Source organism: Megascapheus bottae, chromosome 5 (assembly GCF_031878675.1).
Source record: "Megascapheus bottae isolate mThoBot1 chromosome 5, mThoBot2.hap1, whole genome shotgun sequence".
In the NCBI taxonomy this organism is placed as follows: domain Eukaryota; kingdom Metazoa; phylum Chordata; class Mammalia; order Rodentia; family Geomyidae; genus Megascapheus; species Megascapheus bottae.
The window spans coordinates 69754989-69777065 of record NC_143513.1 but is presented as its reverse complement, the minus strand read 5'-3'; positions in this window follow the sequence as shown (position 1 = coordinate 69777065).

Genomic DNA, 22077 nt, shown 5'->3' with positions numbered 1-22077 from the left:
ACTGGTAAAAAAAAAAAAAGTCTTCATTTATACTCTGCTATGGCATACAGTCCCTGGCTTTGAGTGGCAGCTGCCAATAAACCTGTTACTTATTAGCCATGTGATCATGATTCCTGCCATGTATCTCCTTATAAATAGCACTTCCCAGAATACGGCCAGCCCTGAGGAGGTGAAGTTCAAATCCAGCCAGCCCACCAGCTAGGTCAGCTCCACACTAGGTAAGAAGCCTACTTCATGATTCATTAAGTTCCCTTGTAGGAGCCTGTCATCTTCATCGATCATTACCATGCAGTCAAGACCAAATACCTGGTATGGAACTGAATTTCATGAATCTGCCATAGGGGAGGAAGAAGAAAATGGTGTGGGGTCATAGCAAGAGAATGTAAGAACATGAGCCAAAGAGGAAAATCCTTAAGAAATAGTTCTTTCCCCTGAGTGAACTCCATCACCAAAACGAACAAATGCTGGCAAATGTATCCCTGACTTGATGTTCCTGGAAGAGGAGATGGGACAAGATGGAAAAGCCGAATTCAAACATTGAAGGTAGTCAGGAACGCTCCTTCCCTAAACCTAGCTCAGAAACACCAGGACACTGCAGCAAGGAACCTGCTACCATTCCTCTACCCAGGGGCAGGGCAACTGGTTCATTTAAAAAAAATCAGCAGAATAAAGCAAGAAGACAAATCCTGCCATGTGCTGCTTGCCACAGCAGAGAAATGGAGATGAAAAGGAAGAAGAATGGAATGGTAAAGCCAATCCGAGTTGCGATAAATGCCCATGAGGCCAAAACTTCTGGGTGATAGACAGTCAGCAACCTCCCCACCGTATCCCTGGGAAGTGGGGGTTACAAAGTGAGAATGAAGAAGGGACGGAATCGAATGGCTTTTTAGAGTTCCTAATATCTCTTCTGACAGAGCATGTACAGCTTCCCTACGCTAGGATGCCAGGAAGATGGATGGATTTGTCTTCCCGTTAAATACCATTACCAGGAGCACTGGGGGAATGAAGAATGGGTTGCAGACTCACATTTGAGGTTCCATCTCTTTTCCCCTAATTAAGAAAAAAAGCTACAGAAACAACTCCCATGTGTTCCCTCCCATCTATTCCTACCAATCCCAGAGGACACCACATAGCCCACAGAATTATAAAGGTCACCTCCCAGCACATGCCCAGTCCTGCTCAAACCCAGCCCATCAGCATGATCAGGCCCACACTAAGTCAATAATCTACTTGAAGATCCATTAAGTCACTCGTAGGAGACTATCATCTTTAAACCCCAATAGTATGTTCCATTACGAGAAATCACAAGGGCTTGTTCTTTGCTGCAGGTACAAATGCCTTTGCTTGTAGATGGTTTGCTCAGTTACTTCAGTGATCTGAGACATCCAGAAGCATCCCAACCAAGGGAAAAAAAAACAAAGAAAATGAGTGGTTGTACTTTCTGCTTAAGGATAAATGTAACAATATGGACAAGATCTGTCCATAGAAAAACACAGACACTGAAAAAATGCAAAGGTATCTCACACGTCAAGTAATAGAATTAATATATGACTTGAGCAAGGTCATAAAGCACAAAGTTAATATACAAAAGGCAATTGTAGTCTCATATGTTAGCAGGCAATAATTGGAAAATGAAATTTTAAAAGTAATTTCATTTATAGTGACACCCAAACCACAAAATACTAACAATAAATCTAGTAAAGTTGTCTCTAAGACCGCCACAGTGAAAACTATAAAATACCAGTGCAATAAATGAGGCCTAAATATGCAGAGATCTTCCAAGCTCAGTGTGAAACATTCAATGTTTTTTAATTTTTTTTCATATGATAGTTTTATTTTCTTAGATTTTTTTAATTTATTTTTTGGCATAATGTATAGAGGGATTACAGTTACATTCATCAGGTAATGGGTACATTACTTCTCAAAACTTGATACACTTCATGTTTTTGTCCCCTTTCCCTCCCTTTACCCTCTCTCAGTCATCTTGCTTTCCCCCTTCCCTTCCCAATTTCAAATAAACAAATAAACAGATACACAATATACCAGGTAACAAAGTCAGATACAGCTATCACATGCAATTAACCATAAGCGGAAAAAGAAAAGAAATAACATAGTACATCAAGAATAACAATCACAAAGATGAACCACCTGTTTCCATAATCTAGAGTTCATTTCATTAAGTCTCATCCTGTATGATCTTCTGTACATCAGTTTTGAGCTATTGTAATCCTCTGCTAAGAGAGTCCTAGGTGTGTATTAATCATTACAAATGAGGGAAACCAGGAGTCTATGCTCCTTTGGGTCCAGCTTACTTCACTTAATATGATTTTTTCCAAATCTTTCCATTTCCTTACAAATGGGGTGATATCATTCTTTCTAATGGCAGCATAGAATTCCATTGTATATAAGTACCACAACTTCTTGATCCATTCAAACTACTGAGGGGCATCATAGAACAAGAGACTTGGCTCAAGTGGTAGAGCATATGCTTTAGCAAATGTGAGGCCCTGAGTTCAAGTCCCTGTAAAGCAAAAAAAATAAAAATGAAAAAATAAAAATTCCCAATCTCTAAGGGAACCAAAAAAATAGCATGGAAGAAAAAAAGCCTCTTCAACAAAATGGTGCTGGCAGAATTGATTAAGCACCCGTAGAAAACTGAAGCTGGATCCTTGTCATCCTGCACCAGAATTAATTCCAAATGGACCAAAGACCTTGCAGTAAAAGCAGATACCCTGAAAACTTTAAAGGAAGGAGTAGAAGATACACTAGGACTCGTTAGCACAGGTCAAAACTTTCTTAATAAGGGTCCATAAATACAACAAATTAAAGAAAGTTTGGACAATGGGATTGCATTAAACTGCAGAGCTTCTGTATGTCAAAGGACATAACTAGCAAGTTAAATGGAAAGCCCCCAGAGTGGGAGAAGATCTCACTAGAAGACCTTCACTCTCAAAAATAAAACCTCAAAGAAACAACCATGCCAGTAAAAGATGGGCTAAAGACTCAAACAGAGTCTTCCCGAAGAGGAAATAAGAATGGCCTATAGACACATGAAGAAATGCCCAACATCTCTGGCCATATAAGAAATGCAAATCAAAACAACTTTGAGATTCTGCCTCACTCCAGTTAGGAGGCCATGATCAAGAAATCTAACAACAACAGATGCTGGCGGGGATGTGGCCAAGAGGGATTCTTAGCACACTGTTGGTGGGATTATAAACTCATTCAACCACTCTGGAAAACGGGCTGAACATGGAGCAATCCCACTCCTTGGCATATACCCAAATGTCCAGAAACAAGGCCAGATTAAAGCTACTAGCACTATGATGTTCATTGCAGCATCATTTGCCATACCTAAGATTTGGAACATTCAATATTTATAAGATTTCAATTCTCTCAAAACAAACCACAATTGTTTGGAGTTTGGGTTTTGGTTTCATTGGATTTTGTGGAGGAAATTGAGGGAGTTTTGTGGTTTTGGTTTATCTGTATCATAACTGGAGCCTGAACTTATAGCCTGGATACTGTCCTTGAGCCACAGCTATATTTCCAGCTTTTTAGTGACTAATTCGAGATGAGAGTCTCAGGAACTGTCCTGCCTGTGATTGTCAGGTCTCAACCTTGTGCATAGATAGGATTATAGGCACCCAGCAAATCCGCATTTTTAATGCAATCCTAATCAAGATTCAAATAGCCCAAGTGTCTTTAGTGAAAATCGGCTGATAGTTTGTTTGTTTTGTGCAGTTCCTGGAGCTTGAACACAAGGCCTGGGTGCTATACCCAAATGTTTTTGCTCAAGGCTAGCTAGCACTTTAACACTTGAACCACAGCTCTACTTCCTGCTTTTGTGTAGTTAACTGCAAATAAGAGTCTCAGGAACTTTCCCATCCAAGCAGACTTCAAACCTTAATCCTCAGATCTCAGCCTCTTGAGTAGCTAGGGTTACAGGCATGAGCCAGAAGTGCCCAGCTGCTGCTGTACTTTGGATCTGAGAAGACATTCAAAGAAGCCAGGGGCTCTGGTGGCACATGCCTGAAATTCTAGTTTTTCAGGAGGCTGAGATCTGAGTATTGAAGTTCAAAGCCAGCCAGAGCAGGAATACCCAGGAGATTATTTCCAATTAACTGCCAGAGAACCAGACGTGGAGCTATGACTCCAAGTGGTAGAGCACTAACTGGAAAAGCTCAGGGACAGGGCTCAGGCAAGGAGTTCAAGCCCCAGGACTAGCTAAAAAAGAAAGCTCAAAGCAATAGGGCTGACAGATTGTGAGCTGAAACCTCCCCAAACTGGAATCCAAAATAAACTTTTCTTCTCACAGGTTGATTTATTCCAGGTATTTGTAATAGTAGCAGGTAGCTGACTAACATAATAGCAAACTAATTCTAAAATTCATATGGAAACTCAAAAGATCTAAATTAGTCAAATATATTTTTTGAAAAAAGGATAGCCTTAGAGGATTTATGCTAACTGATCTTAAGACTTCTTATAAGGCCACAATGATCAAAACAGTGCTTACTAGATCAATGATATAGAATAATAAATCTAAAAATAGCCACACATATTTATATAACCAACTACATTTTACAAAGGTGACAATGTAATTCAGTAAAGATAGCCTGTTCAACATGAGAAGGGGTATCAATGAATGAGCAGTAATGCACCTACTACCTGACAAATGTAACTGTGATCCCTCTATACATCATCCTGACAATAAAAAAAAGAAAAAGATAAAAGATAAAAGATAGTCTGTTCATAAATGGACCAGGGAAATTGGATATCCACATGGGGAAAAAAAAGGCAAGATGAACATCTCTGAAATTAGAAGTAAACAGGAATTCCTTAGAAAAGAGCACTAATTGTTATAAGGAAAAAATTAGTTAAATTGAGCATCATCAACATTTTATACCTCTTCTCTTTGAAAATCATTATGAAAGATATGTAAAGGCAATCTATAGACTGGGAGAAAACAGGTGCAATCGATGCAAGATAAATATAAACATCAGTTTACAATAGACAGAAGATTTATCAAGAACATGAACCACTATTAGCCACCCTATGATAGGCACATCTAGCAAAGCACCATTTTACATAGCATCAGTGGGCAGTTCTTATTTGTCACTTTAGGAAAATCTTGGAAGTCTACGAAGAACTCTTGGAGCCCAAATCATAACCAGACAATTCAAGTTAAAATAGAAGACATACCACAAAAGAAATTATGTAATTAGAAAATAAACACACCAAAAGAAACTCATTATCATTTGTCCTCAGAGAAATGCATATTTGCATGAGACATTTACTAGAATAGCTACAAGGGAAAACCTTGCTTTCAATGGCTGGTGCAAATGTGGAACAAGTGCTTCTCCTAGATATTACCTATAAGAATGGCAATTCGGCCATCTCTTATGAAGTTACTTCACTAAGTAACCTATCAATTCCATTACCTAGGAATATTCCACCAGGAAGATGATCAGGGCTCTTACAAAGTTTATATGAGTATCTATCATAGCATATTGCTAAAAACTACAATAACCCAGGTGGCCAACAACATGTCACTAGAAAATGCACTGCTCACAATGTATAATGCCAAAATCATACCTTATTTATATAGAACTCTAAGAAAGGTTTAAAAAAAGTGACAAAAAGCAGGTTACCACAGTGTTGTGGGACAGAATCAAGGGGAGTCGGTTTAAAAGGATAAGGGTATATGTTCTGGAAGGATACAAATGTTCTGTCTTGATTCTGTGGTGATGACCCCATGGGTCTACATAATTGTCAGAATTCTTCCAATCATACGCTTTTTTCCAATTGCAGGTTTAAACATGTGCATTATGCCAAGCACCAGTGCTTCACACTTGTAATCCTAGTTGTTCCGAAGGCTGAGATCTGAGGATTGTGGTTCAAAGCCAGCTGAGGCAGGAGTGAAGACTCTCATCTCCAATTAACCAGCAAAGCTGGGTACCAGTGACTCATGCCTATTATCCTATTTATTTACTCAGGAGATGTAGGTCTGAAGACCACAGTGTGAAACCAGCTTGGGCAAGAAAGACCATAGGACTCTTATCTCAAATTAACCACTGAAGAAAAAAACAAAATGGAGCTGTAGTTCAAGTTGTAGACTAGCCTTGAGAAAAAAAAAAGCATCCAGGCCCTGAGTTCAAACTCTATGACTATCACACATAAGTAAATTAATTAATTAATTAATAAGAAAGAATAGGCATTTTATTGGTGTTACTATTGTTTGGATCTTCAATATTGCCCCTCCGAATCCATGTATTAAAGACTTGGTCCCAGCTTGGAGTTGTTGATGAGTGGTAGAAACTTTAAGGAAAGGCATCTGCTAGAAGGTCTTAGACCATGAGGCACAATCTTGAAGGGGATAGTGGAATTCCACATCCTCCTATTCCTTTTCTTCCTGCACCTGGCCATGAGTCACTCAGGCTTCTTCTGCACTATAATACACTGACAGACGGCTGTTGGCTCTCTTGGTACGAGCATAAGCTAGTAAGGAAGTCACAGGCAATCCACACTGTCAAGCCACCACCGTGCCTGTGACACCTTTTGGTTCACTATTGTTTTTTACAACACTCTCTAAGGAGCCAGGTCAGGCTCTATAATAGAAATTATTTTATAAGCACATCTTCACTCCTCCCACCAGGATTCAGGACAGATAACATCTTTAAAGACCTTGTGTCTGTTCTAAGTAGGCATCCAGGTGGGAGCCAGTCTAGCATTCTTGCAGAGCACTATCACTGGAGCCCAAATGGTACCTACTACACAGGCAGGCCAGAAGGCATCAGGAGGGCCTTCCTGGATGATGTCTATAGCTCTTTCCTGCTAGTGGCCATAAACCAAGAATAAAACAATAGCCTGAGGAGACTAGCACTCGGAGCACCGTGTTTGATCAACAATAAGAGGAAAGTTCACATTGATATCTCACATGGCTGGAGCTCATATGAGTTTCCTTTTTCCCCCCAGATCTCACTTTGCCATCTCGGAAATGGATGGCATTCAAAAGTGTTCACTTTTGAATATCTCTTTTGTAAAACTGGGTGGCCTCCCCAAGAAGGAAAACTTCATTCTCCTGGCAATGGTTAAGTAGAAAGACCTGCTCGGAGCATAGCAATGAAACCTAGACACATTCCTTTTCTCCTTGTTCTCTCCCCAGTTTCTCAATTTATTTGCCTAGTGACCCAGCCACCATTCCATTCCCATCTACCCCTTCTTGGGAAACAAGTTGGCAGTGGGCCACAGAGCTCCATCTTCCCCAGCATCCCTCCTGTGCCTGCTGCCTGGGCTTCCTGGGTTACAATCAATTGCTTCTTACTAAATAAAGTCACCGAATAGGTCACTCTAGAAGCTGAGCTTCCAGAGCCAGTGGTGGGGTGAGCACTATGGAGACAGAAAAACAAAAGACAGTAAGGGCTCTGCTGAGGATTAGCAAGCACAGAGGGGTCAGTTTCCTTTAATGGTCACAATGGAACTAGCCAAGCTGTTTCCATTTCTCCAAAGTTGGAATGGAGTTGTAGTTAAAGATAACATCTAGAATTACCTAAGTCCAAATAGTCCTCGGTCTTCTCCAAGCTGTGTGACCTTATTCAAGCCACTTAACCTCTTGCTGCGCATTTGTCTCGTCTATGAAATAGAAATAAAATAATGTTCATTTAAGAGGTAACCTTATGGAGTTCATCATGAACCTCGTGAGGGCCACTGTGCAAAATAAATAAACCCACCAGTACACGCAGCTAAATACCAATGGCTCACGTCTATACTCCTACCTACTCAGAAGGCTGCAATCTAAGGACTATGCTTCAAAACCATGCCAATGACAGGCACCGGGGCTCATGCCTGCAATCCTAGCTACTCAGGAGGCTGAGATCTGAAGATCACAGTTCAAAGCCAGCCTGGGTACGAAAGTCCATAAGATACTTATTTCCAATTAACCGCCAGAAAACTGGAAGTGGCACTGTGACACAAGGGGTAGGGGAAAGCCTTGAGTTGAAGAGCTCAGAGACAGTGTCCAGGCCCAGAGTTCAAGCCCCACAACCAACAAAACACAAAAACAGGGGGGAAAAAAGAAAGACTCTTATCTTCAATTAACTATCAAAAATCTAGAAGTAGAAATGTGGCTCAAGTAGTAGAGTACTATCCTGGAGTGAAAAAACTAAGGGACAGTGCACATATGTATGTGCGTGCATACACATATTCTCTCTCTCTCTCTCTCTCTCTCTCTCTCTCTCTCTCTCTCTCTCTCTCTCTCTCTCTCTCTCACACACACACACACACACACACACACATACACATCTACTGTAGTGGTATTACAGTAAGTCTCAATATCAGGTATTGTAAGTTCTTCAAATTCATTGTTTCTCAGAAAGTTGTTTGGCTTTTCTAACATCTGTGTCTTTCTGCATGAATTTTAGAATTAGCATGATATTTTCTCCCCCCCAAAATAAAAACTTTTAAAATGTACATACAGGGCCAGGAGCATGGCCTACTTGGTAGAGTGCTTACCTAGCATGTATGAAACCCTGGGCTCAATTCTTTGGTACCATAGACACAGAAAAAAGCCAGCAGTGGTGCTGTGGCTCAAGTAGTAGAGTGCAAGCCTTAAGAAAGCTCAAGGACAGTGTCCAGGTCCTGAGTTCAAGCCCAGGACTGGCAAAAAGAAAATGTTCACATGGATTGCATTGAATCTATTTGCATTAAGTCAATGTAAGGATGAATCATTGCATCTGAACAGCACTGAGCTCTCCAATCCTTGGTTGTGACAATCTTTTGGATCAGTAGTTTTCATTACCTACTGAAAAATAAGCAGGCATACAAGAAGGTCTAGTGACTTCAATGAAAACCAAAAGATAATAAAAACAGGCTTATAGTATTATAGGTAATGAGCCATAAAATAACTAAATTTTTAAGTTCCTATTCTCAAAAAAATGAAGCAGCTTGTCTTAGATAAAATTTTCTTCTGAGAACAACCATAAAAATATATAACCCATGTCTTGTCTTCCTTCTACTGGCTGTGACCCAAAAGAAGCTCTAATTTCTAAACTTCATATGAGACATAAGAGTAAAAATTTGTCAAGTCTTGGTGACTCACATCTGTAATCTTAGCTACACAAGAAGCTGAGATCTGAGGATCATGGTTCAAAGCCAGCCTGGACACAAAAAGCCATAAAGACTTTTTTCTCTAATTAGTCATTAAAAAGCTGGAAATAGAGGTATGTATGGTTCAAGTGGTAGAACACCAGCCTTGAGCAAAAAAGCCAAGCAAGAGCATAAGGCCCTGAGGTTAAGCTCCAATACTGGCACTGGAAAAATACAAAGAGAACAAAAACTCCAAGAGAAAACATCCAAGCCAGGCACAGTGGCTCACGCCTGTAATCCTACCTACTCAGCAGGCTGAGATCTAAGGATTGCAGTTCAAAGCCAGCCTGGGAACTAAAGACCCTAAAGACCATGAGACTCTCACCTCTAATTAATCACGAGGAATGGGAAGTGGAGCTCTGGCTCAAGGGGTAGGGCCACAGGCTTGAGCTAAAGAGCTCAGGTTCAACTCCCAGACCCAGGGGCAGGGTGGTAGCCTTGAGCTGAAGAGCTCAGAGACAGCACCCAAGCCCAGAGTTCAAGCCCCAAGGTCCACAAAAAAATACAGTTTTTCCAGCTCACAAGACCAGAAAAGGAAGCTTCATAAGCTGGATACAGTGAAAGAAATCTTAAGAGTGTTGTATTCTCCTCCTCCTCCTTTTCCCTCTTTTTCTTCTTCCCCACCAAGAATGTCTTGAGAAAGAATCTAATTTTAGAACTGTGAAATAAAGGCAGTTAATTCTCCATCTCTGGAACAACAACAAAAAAAGTTCTCTGTGGTCAGAGCGAAGGATAAACCTACACTATCTTTTCCTCTCTTTTTCTCTCTCCATGATGCCCCAGTGATGACCTTAGCCCTGCAAAGCTGTATGATGACACAGTAGGGACTCCAAAGGAGAAAAAGGCATGATTATTTTGCACAGAATGGGAAAAGGGGCCTCTAGGGACCAGACAGAGTGATTTCCAATCTCAGAGAAGAAAACCCTGGAAATAACTCTAATTCAATGTGTGAACTCACATACCCTGAGACACGAATGCATGAGAACAGACCCAAGCAGCAAGACCAGCCTTTCTAAACTGACATGGCATTAAAATGACCCCCTCCCAGGAGTTAAGATGCAACTTGCTCTGAATCTTACTAAACTGAAGATCTACTTTTCAATGGACATTTTAATAGGACTCCAGGGCTCATAATGCAATATTCAAAATGTCCAAGAAACAATTCAAAAGCTTAGTCCAGAGGACAAATTATGCTTATTGACAGCTCACCCACTCTCAAAGAAATAAAAACTAACAGATGCTAAGATGCTGGGCTTACCCATCAGACTTTAAATTATTACAATCATGCTCAAAGAAGTGAGGGAGAACCATCTTGAAATTAGAAAAAAAATAGATTAATAATATCATCAGGGGTTTGGTGCCAGTGGCTCACACTTTTAACGATAGCTACTCAGGAGGCTGAGATCTGAGGTTTACTGTTTAAAGCCAGCCCAGGCAAGAGAATTTCCAACTAACCACAAAATTCTGGAAGTTGAGCTGAGGTTCAAGTGGTAGAGAGCTAGCCTTGAGCAAAGGAGCTCAGAGACAATGCCCGGGCACCCAAGTTTAAGCCTCAGTACCAGCACCAAAAAAGAAAGAAAGAAAGAAAGCAAGAAAGCAAGCAAGCAAGCAAGCAAGCAAGCAAGCAAGCAAGCAAGCAAGCAAGCAAGCAAGCAAGCAAGAAAGAAAGAAAGAAAGAAAGAAAGAAAGAAAGAAAGAAAGAAAGAAAGAAAGGAAGGAAGGAAGAAAGAAAGAAAGGAAGGAAGAAAGAAAGAAAGATATGAGGATATATAAACAGAGGTAGAAGATAAAGAAAATAAGTCAAACTTTTAAAATTAAGAAATAAAATATCTGAAATAGTACACTCACTGAATTTCCTCAGGAGGTTATAGACAAAGAAAAAAAAACAATGAACTTGATCACAGATCAATAGCAATAGTCTGAGCTGAAGAAATCAAGAAACTGTAAAGAAGACTCAAAAACTTTTGAGCCAGGCATAGTGGCTCACGCCTGTAATCCTAGCTACTCAGAAGGCTGATGTATGAGGATCATGGTTCAGGCCAGCCCAGGCACTAAAGTCTATGAGATTCCTACCTCCAGTGAATCACCAGAAAACCACAGTGGCGCTGTGGCTCTAGGAGTAGGGCAGTAGCCTTGAGCTGAAGTGCTCAGGAACAGCACCCAGGCCCCATGACCGACCAAAATTTAAAAAAAAAAAAACTTTTGAGACTCTGTGAAAGCTAGACCTAAAAGATAAACATGCAAGATTATATACCGAGGAGAATAGGTATAGGGAGCAGAGAAATGTTTTAAATTGCTTCAAATGGAGGGACTATAGGAGGGATTATGGAGAAATAGAAGAGGGAAAAAGAATGTTAGAGGGTGAAAAATAGTAAAACGTATTACATCTATGTATGAAAACAGCAGAGTAAAACTTCTGAAAGTTGTGGAATAAGAGGGATAGGAGGATGAGGAAAGGGAAAGTTATGGAAAGGATCAATCTGATTGAAGTACAGTTTGTGCAGGTGTGAAATACCATAATGAAACCCTTTGAATAATTTTAAAAGAAATGAATAATGGGCTGGGACTTTGGCCTAGTGGTAGAGTGCTTGCCTAGCATGCACGAAGACCCAGGTTCGATTCCTTGGTACCACATGCATAGAAAAAAAGCTGGAAATGGTGCTGAGGCTCAAGTGGTAGAGCTCTAACCTTGAGAAAGTCCAAGTACAATGCTCAGTCCCTGAGCTAAAGCCCAAGACTGGCAAAAAAAAGAAAAAAGAAATGAATAAGCCAGAAGCTGGTGGCTCACAGCTGTAATCCTAGCTGCTCAGGAGGCTGAGATCTGAGGATCATGGCTCAAAGCCAGCCTAGGCAGGAAAGCCTGTGAGACTATTAATCTTCAATTAACCACTAAATGTCCAGGCCCTGAGTTCAAGCCCTACAATTAAGACACACACAAAAGAAATGTGTGTGTGTGTGTGTGTGTGTGTGTGTGTGTGTGTTTATGAGATATAAGATAAGCCTGGCATGATGGCTCATGTCTGTAATCCTAACTACTCAGGAGGCTAAGATATAAGGATCAAGATTCAAAGCCAGGCACAAAAGGACCTAAGACTCTTATCTCCAATTAACCTTCAGAAAATGGAAATGGGACTTGGCTCAAGGGTAGGGTGGTAGCCTTGAGCTGAAGAGCTCAGGGAAAATGCCCAGGCCAAGTTCAAGCCCCATGACCCAGAAAAAAAAAGATAGTAGTTAAAATATATCAAATATATCTTGCGTGGACACTAGTGGGAAAGGGGGGCCAAAAATGGCCACACGTGTTCAAATGTGTGAAAATGAAACTGTTGAGATTGTTTTAAGAAGGAGGGGGAATGAAGAGAGTACAGGAAGACAGCATAGCTTGATGTGTGAAAACATCCTTGTATATCTAACTGATACTAACCAAAAAAAAATGAAAATTAGGAAAAGAAACCTAGGAGACCATGTCAAATGTTTTATCACTCCAGTCTCTCACCTCCAAGGAGGAAATAGAGTAATATAGATCATTGTACAAATAAATAACTGAAAATTTCCTGAGTTCAATAAAAGATTAAGAGTTCATACATGCAAGAAATTCAGCAAATCCAAAATAGGACAATTAAAAAAAAAAACAAAACACCAAGTTGGGGGCCGGGAGTTTGGCCTAGTGGTAGAGTGCTTGCCTAGCATGCAAGAAGACCCGGGTTCGATTCCTCAGTACCATACATAGAAAAAAGCCAGAAATGGTGCTGAGGCTCAAGTGGTAGAGCTCTAGCCTTGAGAAAGTCCAAGGACAGTGCTCAGGCCCTGAGCTCAAGCCCAGGACTGGCAAAAAAAAAAAAAAAACCCAAGTTACACAAGTTACATCATAACCAAACAGCAGAAAACTAAAGATAAAGTCTTGAAATCACCCCCGCCTCCACCTCCGCCCCCAGGAACACCAGAAAAAACAGACTTCAAATGGCTGTGGACTTCTTATTAGAAACATGGTCATCAGGAAAGAGGAATGGCATTCTGTTATCTGAAAGTATTTGTACAGAGGGGCTCAATTCCAGAAGACAGATTGTGAGCACAACGGGTCTTGATCAACGTCTCTCTTCATCATTTCCCTCCAACTCTCCCAATTCTGTCTTGGTTTGGCACCTTTAAAGTGCTAAAACAAAAGAACTGTCGGTGAGTGTTGTAAGCCCAGTAAAAACTCAAGAATTAGGGTTAAATGAAAACATCCTTGCTTAGTGTCATCCTATTGGTCATATACACATAGCTATTGAGCCACGGTGATCCTTTGCTAGGAAAATCCTACTAATTATTACAAATGAGGGAAACCATGGAGCCTATGTTTCTTGGGTCTGACTTACTTCACTTAATACGAATATTAATGGGGCAATACCATTCTTTCTGATGGCAGCACAGAATTCCATTGTCTATAAATGCCATATTTTCTTGATCCATTCATCTACTGAGAGGCATCTGAGTTGGTTCCATATCTTAGTTATGGTAAATAAAGCAACACATTTAAAAATAAATAATATACATATCACTTTAACTTAAACCTGTTTTGTTTGTTTGTAGGGTTTTGTTGCCAGTCCAGGGGCTTGAACTCAAGGCCTGAGCACTATCCTTAGGCTTTCTCAAGGCTAGAGCTCTAGCACTTGAGCCACAGTACCACTTCTGGCTTTTTCTATGTATGTAGTACCAAGGAATCAAACCTAGGTCTTCGTGCATGCTAGGGAAGCACTCTAGGTAAGCACTAGGCCAAACTCTCAGCCCAAACCTGTTACTTCTACAAGTGAGCTTACAGATGGGATTTATATATCAGTTATTGGGGGGAAAAATTAAGTTTTAGTCTAGTAGCATGGTACCTTGCCTGAATGATTATTCAGCTGCAGTACATTCCTGTAGAAGCTACATCAATATTTATAATTAAGCAAAAATTAATAATAATCAATGTGACAGATATGTTCTAATATCATGGAAGTTCAAATAACTTCCAAGAACTCAAATTTTTTCAAAACAGTAGAAAAGATGGAAAGGACGAGTTGAAAGAAGTCAACATGGGCTGGGAGTTTGGTCTAGTGTTAGAGAGCTTGCCTAGCATGCACGAAGACCCAGGTTCAATTCCTTGCTACCACATACATAGAAAAAAGCCAGAAGTGGTGCTGAGGCTCAGGTGGTAGAGCTCTAGCCTTGAGAAAGTCCAAGGACAGTGCTCAGGCCCTGAGTTCAAGCCCAGGACTGGCAAAAAAAAAAAAAAAGAAAGAAAGAAATCAATGTGATTTTGACCCAGTGGAATAAGAGAGGCAAATGAAGGATACTCCATCTTTTCTTGTTGTTTTCTCTTGGTCACAAACCAAGGCAAAGCATGGAGGAAGGATTGCTATGTGAGAAAGATGATGAGTCTGGTTTAAAACATTTAGACTCTGCAATGGCGAAAGGAGACTATGCAGAGCTGTAAGGCCTGGGCCAAAACCAAGAAAGATTGAGAGAAGATTTAAAAAGAGATATGGTAATAAACGATATGGGAGCATGTATGCTCACTGGAGGAGAAGGGCCTGAGTGAGAAAGGAGAAAACTCTGGGACCGTATTGAAAAGATCTCTATAAGGAAGCATTGAATTTTGCACGGCCAGTGTTATGCCCCAAGTGAACCAACATTTAGTTCAAATAATCAGACAGTGGATTGGTAACTGGACCCTAGGGGCCCAACCATTCAAGAGATCATGGCACTAGAATTTGTGTGTTGATTTCTATATAAAGGCAAAGAAAAACAAAGAACTAGAAGTTCTAACCTCTCCAATGCCAGAGGCTTTTGTGCACATGAATCAAGCCTCAAACTCCAGCTTTATGGAGAAGGGTCAAAACCTGATGTATTATGGGTATTCTCAGGAGACATAAGCCCAGAGAACCCCGACTGTCTGCATTTCAGTACCAGACACAGGAGACTTCTTCAACACAGAAATGTCTCTCCCTTCAATTTGAGATCGATACTCACTTTTTCCCCCAAGGGGCCAAATTTCTGTGTACTTTTTATTGAAAAGAAAGAAAAGTGAACCCTGAGAGCTGCAATTTCCCTAAGCATGAGTGCTAAAGCTTCAGAACTAAGGCTTGATTATTCTGGTGTAAACAAGTCTGTTTCACTAAAATAACTGACATCAAAGTGTTCCAAGAATCAAAGCACTTTCCACAATCTTGTCTTCCAAATAGGGGCACATCCTGGTTAAAGGTTTTAGTGAAGACCAGCAAGCTGTTTTTCTAATGAATATCAAGGCTTCTTCTGAACACCTCACTTAGAGAGGCAAGAAAGGAAATGGGAAGAATGATGAATCCTGAAATCTAGTCTGAATCTGGGACTTTGGTGAATTGAAGACACTCTCCTACCTGTCCATTCCCAGTGATGGATCTGTCAGGAATCCCAACAGCTGAAATGAGGCAGAACAGATGCAGGCACTAGGCATCCAAAAAGAAAATAACAATATAATCTCACACACTTCAGATTGGACATTCTACTTTTCAGGAATAATGTACAGAAATAATTACTGCCCTAGAAGCACACACAGCAGATAGCGAGTCAGACAGACACTGATGTGAATGTGCTGTAGGCTTATATGTTGATGTGAAAATCGCAATGTAATGGGAATGGACATCGTGCTTTGCATTTATATAGCAACTATTCCTCTGAGGACCCTGAAAGGATTCTATAACCATTATTTGATTCATCCTTGTTCCATGCTTGTAAAATGAAGGAGAGACAAGGATTACTCATCCCATTTTATAAAGGAAAAAACAGAAATCCCAAGAAGATACATGGATTGTCCAAGGGCATATTGTGAGTCAGTGATTTGCTCAAAACCATGTAGGGGCTGAAATGAGTCCCATTTTGTCCTTCACTTGCTGATTTTTTGCCTGACTCTGCCTTGCAGGCTTGTGTTTGTAATTCACATCATATATTAGATGGTACTAAGGGAAGGTAGAAACTGGAAATAGAGCAAGTGATCAACAGATCACTTTTACGTCCCCCCCCCCAACCCTGGGTGGCTGTCATCCTCTAGACAGACATAGCAGCCTTGACAACTCAGAGAGGGAAAGATTTCTGCCATAGTGCAATTAGATATGGTTCCATGTCAATAAGTCCCACTGGCACTGTTCCTTGGCTTTTTTGCGCAAGGCTGGCACTCTGTAAACACACCTGTAATCCTAGATATTCTGGAGGCTGAAATCTGTGTATCATCATTCAAAGCCACCCCAGGCAGTAAAGTCTGTTTCTCATCTCCAATTAACCACCAAAAATCTGGAAATGGAGCTGTGGCTAATGGTTAATCAACCCAGAGCAGAGAGAGTATGAGGGAGGGAGGGGGAGAGAGAAGCCTCCAGATCAGTCAACATTCTTGGCCCTACAGGAGTGAAAAATTTGACACTCATACACCATAGACAATTTAAGGCCAGAGACTACTTTCTGTCCTTCCCCAGATAAACTAGACAGCTGTTTCTATACTATCCAGTCACACTGAATCCAAAACCTAGCTGGCTCAAGAGCCTGCTATAAACTGAATGTGCCCTTCCCAAATCTGTCCATTAAAATCCTACTGCCTCTAGTGAGCCAGGAGTGTAGCCTAGTAAAGTGCTTGCCTAGCAGGCACGAAGCCCTGGATTCAATTCTTTGGTACCAGAAAAAGCCAGAAGTGGTGCTATGGCAAAGTGGTAGAGTGCTATTCTTAAGAAAGTTCAAGAAGAGTGCTCAAGCCCTGAGTTCAAGCCACAGCACTGGCAAAAAAAAATCCTAACTGGGCATGGTGGCTCACACCTGTAATCTTTGCTACTCAAGAGGCTGGGATCTGAGGATCAAAGTTCAAAGCCAGCCCAGGTACAAAAGGACCTGAGACTCCTACCTCCAATCAACAGGAAGTGGGGTTTGGCTCAAAGGTAAGGTGGTAGCCTTGAACTGAAGAGCTCAGGACAGTACCCAGGCTGAGTTCAAGCCCCATGACCCACAAAAAAATACACAAATAAATAAGTAAATAATAAAATAATTTTTTAAAATCCTACTGATTGTAGAAGTGATGGCATCGGGAGGTCAAGAGAATCAGATGAGGTCTCAAGGGTCATTCCCTCACCAATAGAATTAGTGCTTGGGTAAGAGTGCTCAGACAGCCTGTCTGATTCCCTGTTGTCTGCCATGGGGGCCACAGAGAGAAGTCATCATCCTTGGACCCTGAGCATCCTCACCTGGAACTCTAGACCTAATAGTTATAACCCATCCTCTAACCACCAAGTTGCCATATTCTGTAACAGCAGCCTGCCTGACTAAGGGCACCATCCTTCTCCCCTGGTGACTTGCTGAGGGTACTGTGACAGGTAAGTGTCCCAGGCAGCTCTGGGCTTGCACTCATAAACTGGAGGTGTTGTCTTGTGTGCCCAGTTAGCATCCCGCCCCCCACAGAAGAAGCCATCCCCAAATTGTCTTTTTGCCCCGTCTTTACCCCAAGTAAGTCAGAGGACAGACAGGTCAGGGGGGCTGGGACAGAACTTACCCCCAGCAAACAGAATCACTCCAGCCCAAGCAAGTCTCAAGATGGGCATCAGAGAAGAGTTCTCACCAATATCACCACCCCCTCCCCCCCCAGGGTGCTAGGCCAAAGCAACCTGGCACTTGGGGAGCCTGGCTGGGTATTTCCACAGTACAAGAAGAATCACAGTTTTTGTTTTTGTTTTTGTTTTTGCTAGGAAGCCACCTGTGGTCCCCCATTTCAGAGCCTCTCCAGACGGCTCCTTCTGCTCATTAGCTAAGTGCACAGCCGCAAGGAAAGGAATCAAGGACTGCTTAGCTTTCCCCACAGGCCCTGTCAATCGTGCGGAGAAGACAGCTCCTGCCATCGAGCTCAGAAAATGGGACCCGGAGGGCCACGCACAGCTCTATCCCGCAAATGTGTTTACACAGCGCGGTGCTCATGGCAGCCCAGCACCGAGGGGAAGTTTCATCACCTAGGCTGTGCCATCACGCTCTGCATCGTGGAGAGGATGGATCATCACCATGGAGATGGACCACGGAGCTGGACCGGGGAGGTGGCCATGGCGGGGATCGCCCCCAGGCGGTGACGGACGGTACTGCTGCCAGCGGGCACAAAGCAAGCCCATCTCATGCGGGCCCTCCAGCTGCCAGGTGGAGAAGGAGAACTGGGCTCCCCAGACAGCATCTTCAACACACCCTGAAAACGTGAGAAATGTGGCCAGATGGAGGAGCAGCGAGCTAAGCTTGACCCTGACGTTTATCAAGGTAAGGCAGCATACATAAAAAGGATCACAGGGTCTAGAGATTCAGAGCACAAAGCGGGAGTTAGAAGGCTACTCCAGCCACCCATTGTATGGAGAGGAAACAGTGCCCTTACCCTGCTGGCTTTACTCTAACATGCTGCATACCCTCCAGTCCCAGGGCCTTTGCACTCACTGTTGTTCTCTTGCTTGGAACATTCTGACCTTTGAATAACCTGACGTTTCCTCCCTTACCTCCTGCAAGGATTTGTTCTGTGTGTGACCTTCTCAGCGTCTGACCACTCCATTTCCCTTCCTCTGCCTTGCCTGTCATCATCACCCTCCGCTGTCTGTGCCCTCCATGCATTTCCTGTGCTGGGCACGTGGCCTCCTATTCATAATTCATGCCTTACCTGTGCCTGGATATCTGTGTATCATGAGGGCAGGGACTTCACTGGTTTGTTCACAAGGGCATTCCCCACCCCCTCCTCAGAAGACAGCCTGACACTCAGAGCAGTGTTCCATAAATATTGTTAAGAAATGCAGAGATCTGCTTGGGGTTTCCAGTCCGGAAAGGCAGCTGATAGATGTAAGGTCTGCTGAAAGGAAACTTCACGGGGCTCATGAGAAGAGTGTTTATTGAGAACGGAGGAGAGGAAACCTCCAGCCTCCCGAGATGGAGTCTTGGAGCAAGAGACATATGGTGGGAGGAGGGAGATTACATAGGGGGTGGAAGAGGAGGTGGCTTCAGAGGACAGGGAAATAGCTCCTTCTGAGGGACCTCCCACAGCCCCCAGGTATGCCAGTCGCCAGGGTTACAGGAGGGGGGGAAGAGAATGAAAGGAAGGGGCCACTTCTTCCAGGTGGACCTAACAACAGAAATCTGAAGGAAATGGCGATCCAGACAGAAGTATCCACATGAAGTGAGAGAATTCTGAGAAAGGACAAAAACCAAGCAGTCAGGATTTAGGCCATGGCTTTCCCCACCAGATGAGAAAATCCATTTTCCAGGATTCTTGAGACATCATAAGAGGAATCAGACCCACGCAGTATGGGGGAAATTAAATCTCAGGCCAGCTCAACATCTTGGTCCGGCTGAACAATAACTCAGTGCTCAGACAGTGACTCAAGGTCCCACAGCCTAGAAGGGAGTAGACCTGGATTCTGGATTGGTTGTCACTAGTTATCCATTTCCTTCCATTGTCAATTGCCTATTGTGTGTGTCTCTCCTTGTAAGCTGCTCATCTCCTCTGTGGCTTTCACAAGATCCTTCTGCTTGTGGGTGAGTACATTTCAAAGAAATGTGCTATTTAAAGAAAGAACCTCACAGGACAGGAAGATAGGTCCAGACACTCACTTTTTCTGTGCCTCAATACCTATAACCAGAGGGTGCCAAGTAATGGAGAAATCAATTCACTATCCTCCAATCAACAGGAAAAGCTGAGGGTTTTTTCCCCTCTCTCCTACTAAGTAATTAAAAATAAAGAAGCATACAAATAAAGCAGTCCTTCTCTCTCTCCTAACAAAAAAAAAGAGAGAGAGAAGAAGTTATACACACTGCCAAAGCCTGATGAATGTTAAATATGACCTTTTACAAAGTTTCTTGGCAGGTTAATTTATGATACTTCCAGATGCTAATGTATTAGGTAGAGGCTGTTTATATGTTTGATGAAGTATTATTTGTCTACAGTTGATATGTCTTACAGAACTTTGGTGGTTCCGTGTGTGTGCGCCCTCTCTCTCTCTCTCTCTCTCTCTCTCTCTCTCTCTCTCTCTCTCTCTCTCTCTCTCTCTCTCTCTCTCTTTCAATTTCTCTTAGGCTCTAACTTTGTGCTTGGGTATTTAATCAATCTTCCTCAGGAAAAAAAAACCATGAATATATTTATGAATTCTCAGTCCCTAAGTTGTCATGCAGGCTGTATTAGCTTATTACTGAATCTCCAAGATAATTCTTCCCTCTCATCTCCCTACACCTGTGCTTTTGAGTTCAGGGAGATCTCAGCTCAACCAAAATTACTTTTAATGTTTGGTTTGCTCCAAGAGTTGCTTTGAGGGTTTCTGTCTTCAGCAGGTGTAGCTTCTCTTTGCATCCTTATTGCCATCTCCTTTGTTCTTTCCTGTCTCAGGAATGAGAAAACTAGTGAACTAGACTTGAGCCCCAGAGCTTATTTCAGCCCCAGAATATAACTAAGTTTAATGAGCAAGTCGGCGCACTCTGGAAGGAGAGGCTGACATACATGTGTCACGTGTAGAGGACTGGGAGGCTCTGCTTCCTGGGTGGGTGTGTCACCAAAGTCAACCACAACTTCCACAGCAGCACTAGAATATCAGAAATATTCTCTCTCCTTTTCACAACCTTTTTTTGCATACAATACTGCTTGGTGTTTTGTGGGGGGGAGAAGAAGGAAGATGGAATGAAAATGGAGGGGGGAAGGATTTAGGAGACTGACTTCTCTAATATGATGACCTTTTGTCAGAGTGGGGAACCAGAGTTTAAGCCCAATGGGTTATGTTGAAATCTGTATCTAGAATCTCCTTGACCATCAACTCCTCAAGGAGATTTTCTGGGTGCTGGGGACACCGTTCCCAGCCCTGTCGCCCTCTGTACTGTCATACCTAATGGCTTACTCTCTCTGAATGCATCTGGAATGGCTTCACTTGCACAGTGGGCACCACAAAGGGGAGCAGTCAGGACACAGCAAAACCACTCCTCTGGAGGAGGAAGCCAGAATTCTGGGGCTTCTCTACCTGAGTGCAGTGGCTCACATCTGGGATACCATCTTGGCAGAGATCAGGAGGATACTAGGTTCAGCCAGCTCAGGTAAAAAGGGTAGGAGACACAATCTGACCCAGTAAAACTGGGCGTGTGATGGTGACATACATCTGGCACCCAAGCCACATGGAAACTGTGAAGAGGAGGATCGCCACACAGGCCAACTAGGGCATAAATGTGAAATCCTGTTCAAAAAGATAACCGAAGTGGCTGGGAATGTGGCCTAGTGATAGAGTGCTTGCCTAGCATGCATGCAGCCCTGGTACCACATACACAGAAAGGGCCAGAAGTGGTGTGGCTCAAGGACAGTATGTACAGGCTTTGAGTTCAAGCCCCAGGACTGGCAAAATTTAAAAATAATAATAATAATAATAATAATAATAATAATAGCTCAGTTAAATAATAGTAATAATAATAACTGAAACAAGCAAAAACCCTCCAAGTGGTTTCTCAAGGAATATTCCACAGAATGGAGAAGGGACAGTCGTGTTTGCCTCCTGAGAGGAGAGGTAAGTTCAACACAAGCTTGGCAGAACAAAGACAGGACAGAGCCAGATGGAGCATAGGATCCAGACTGTAATTAGGGGTGGGCAACACCAGGGGGCGCAGCATCTCTGTTGTGACTTGGTCTATAAATTTTTATTGTGGGTCAGGGAATATATAAATCATTGATAAGGTATTTGATTTTCCAAGCATTTAGGTACCAATTACATACATCCCAGTTTCCCTTGTCCTTCCAAGGAGAAAACCAAATGGAGCCGGGCAGAGTGCTCATTCATATTGCACACCTTTGGAGGCCACTTACACAGTGTGACAGCCACATTCCAGAACCCCAGGGCAGAGAGCCTGCCCTGGGAGACAAAGAGACAGATGTCACCTCTCCACTGTGAGATAAAGGACAAAGGGAAAGCTGGGGAG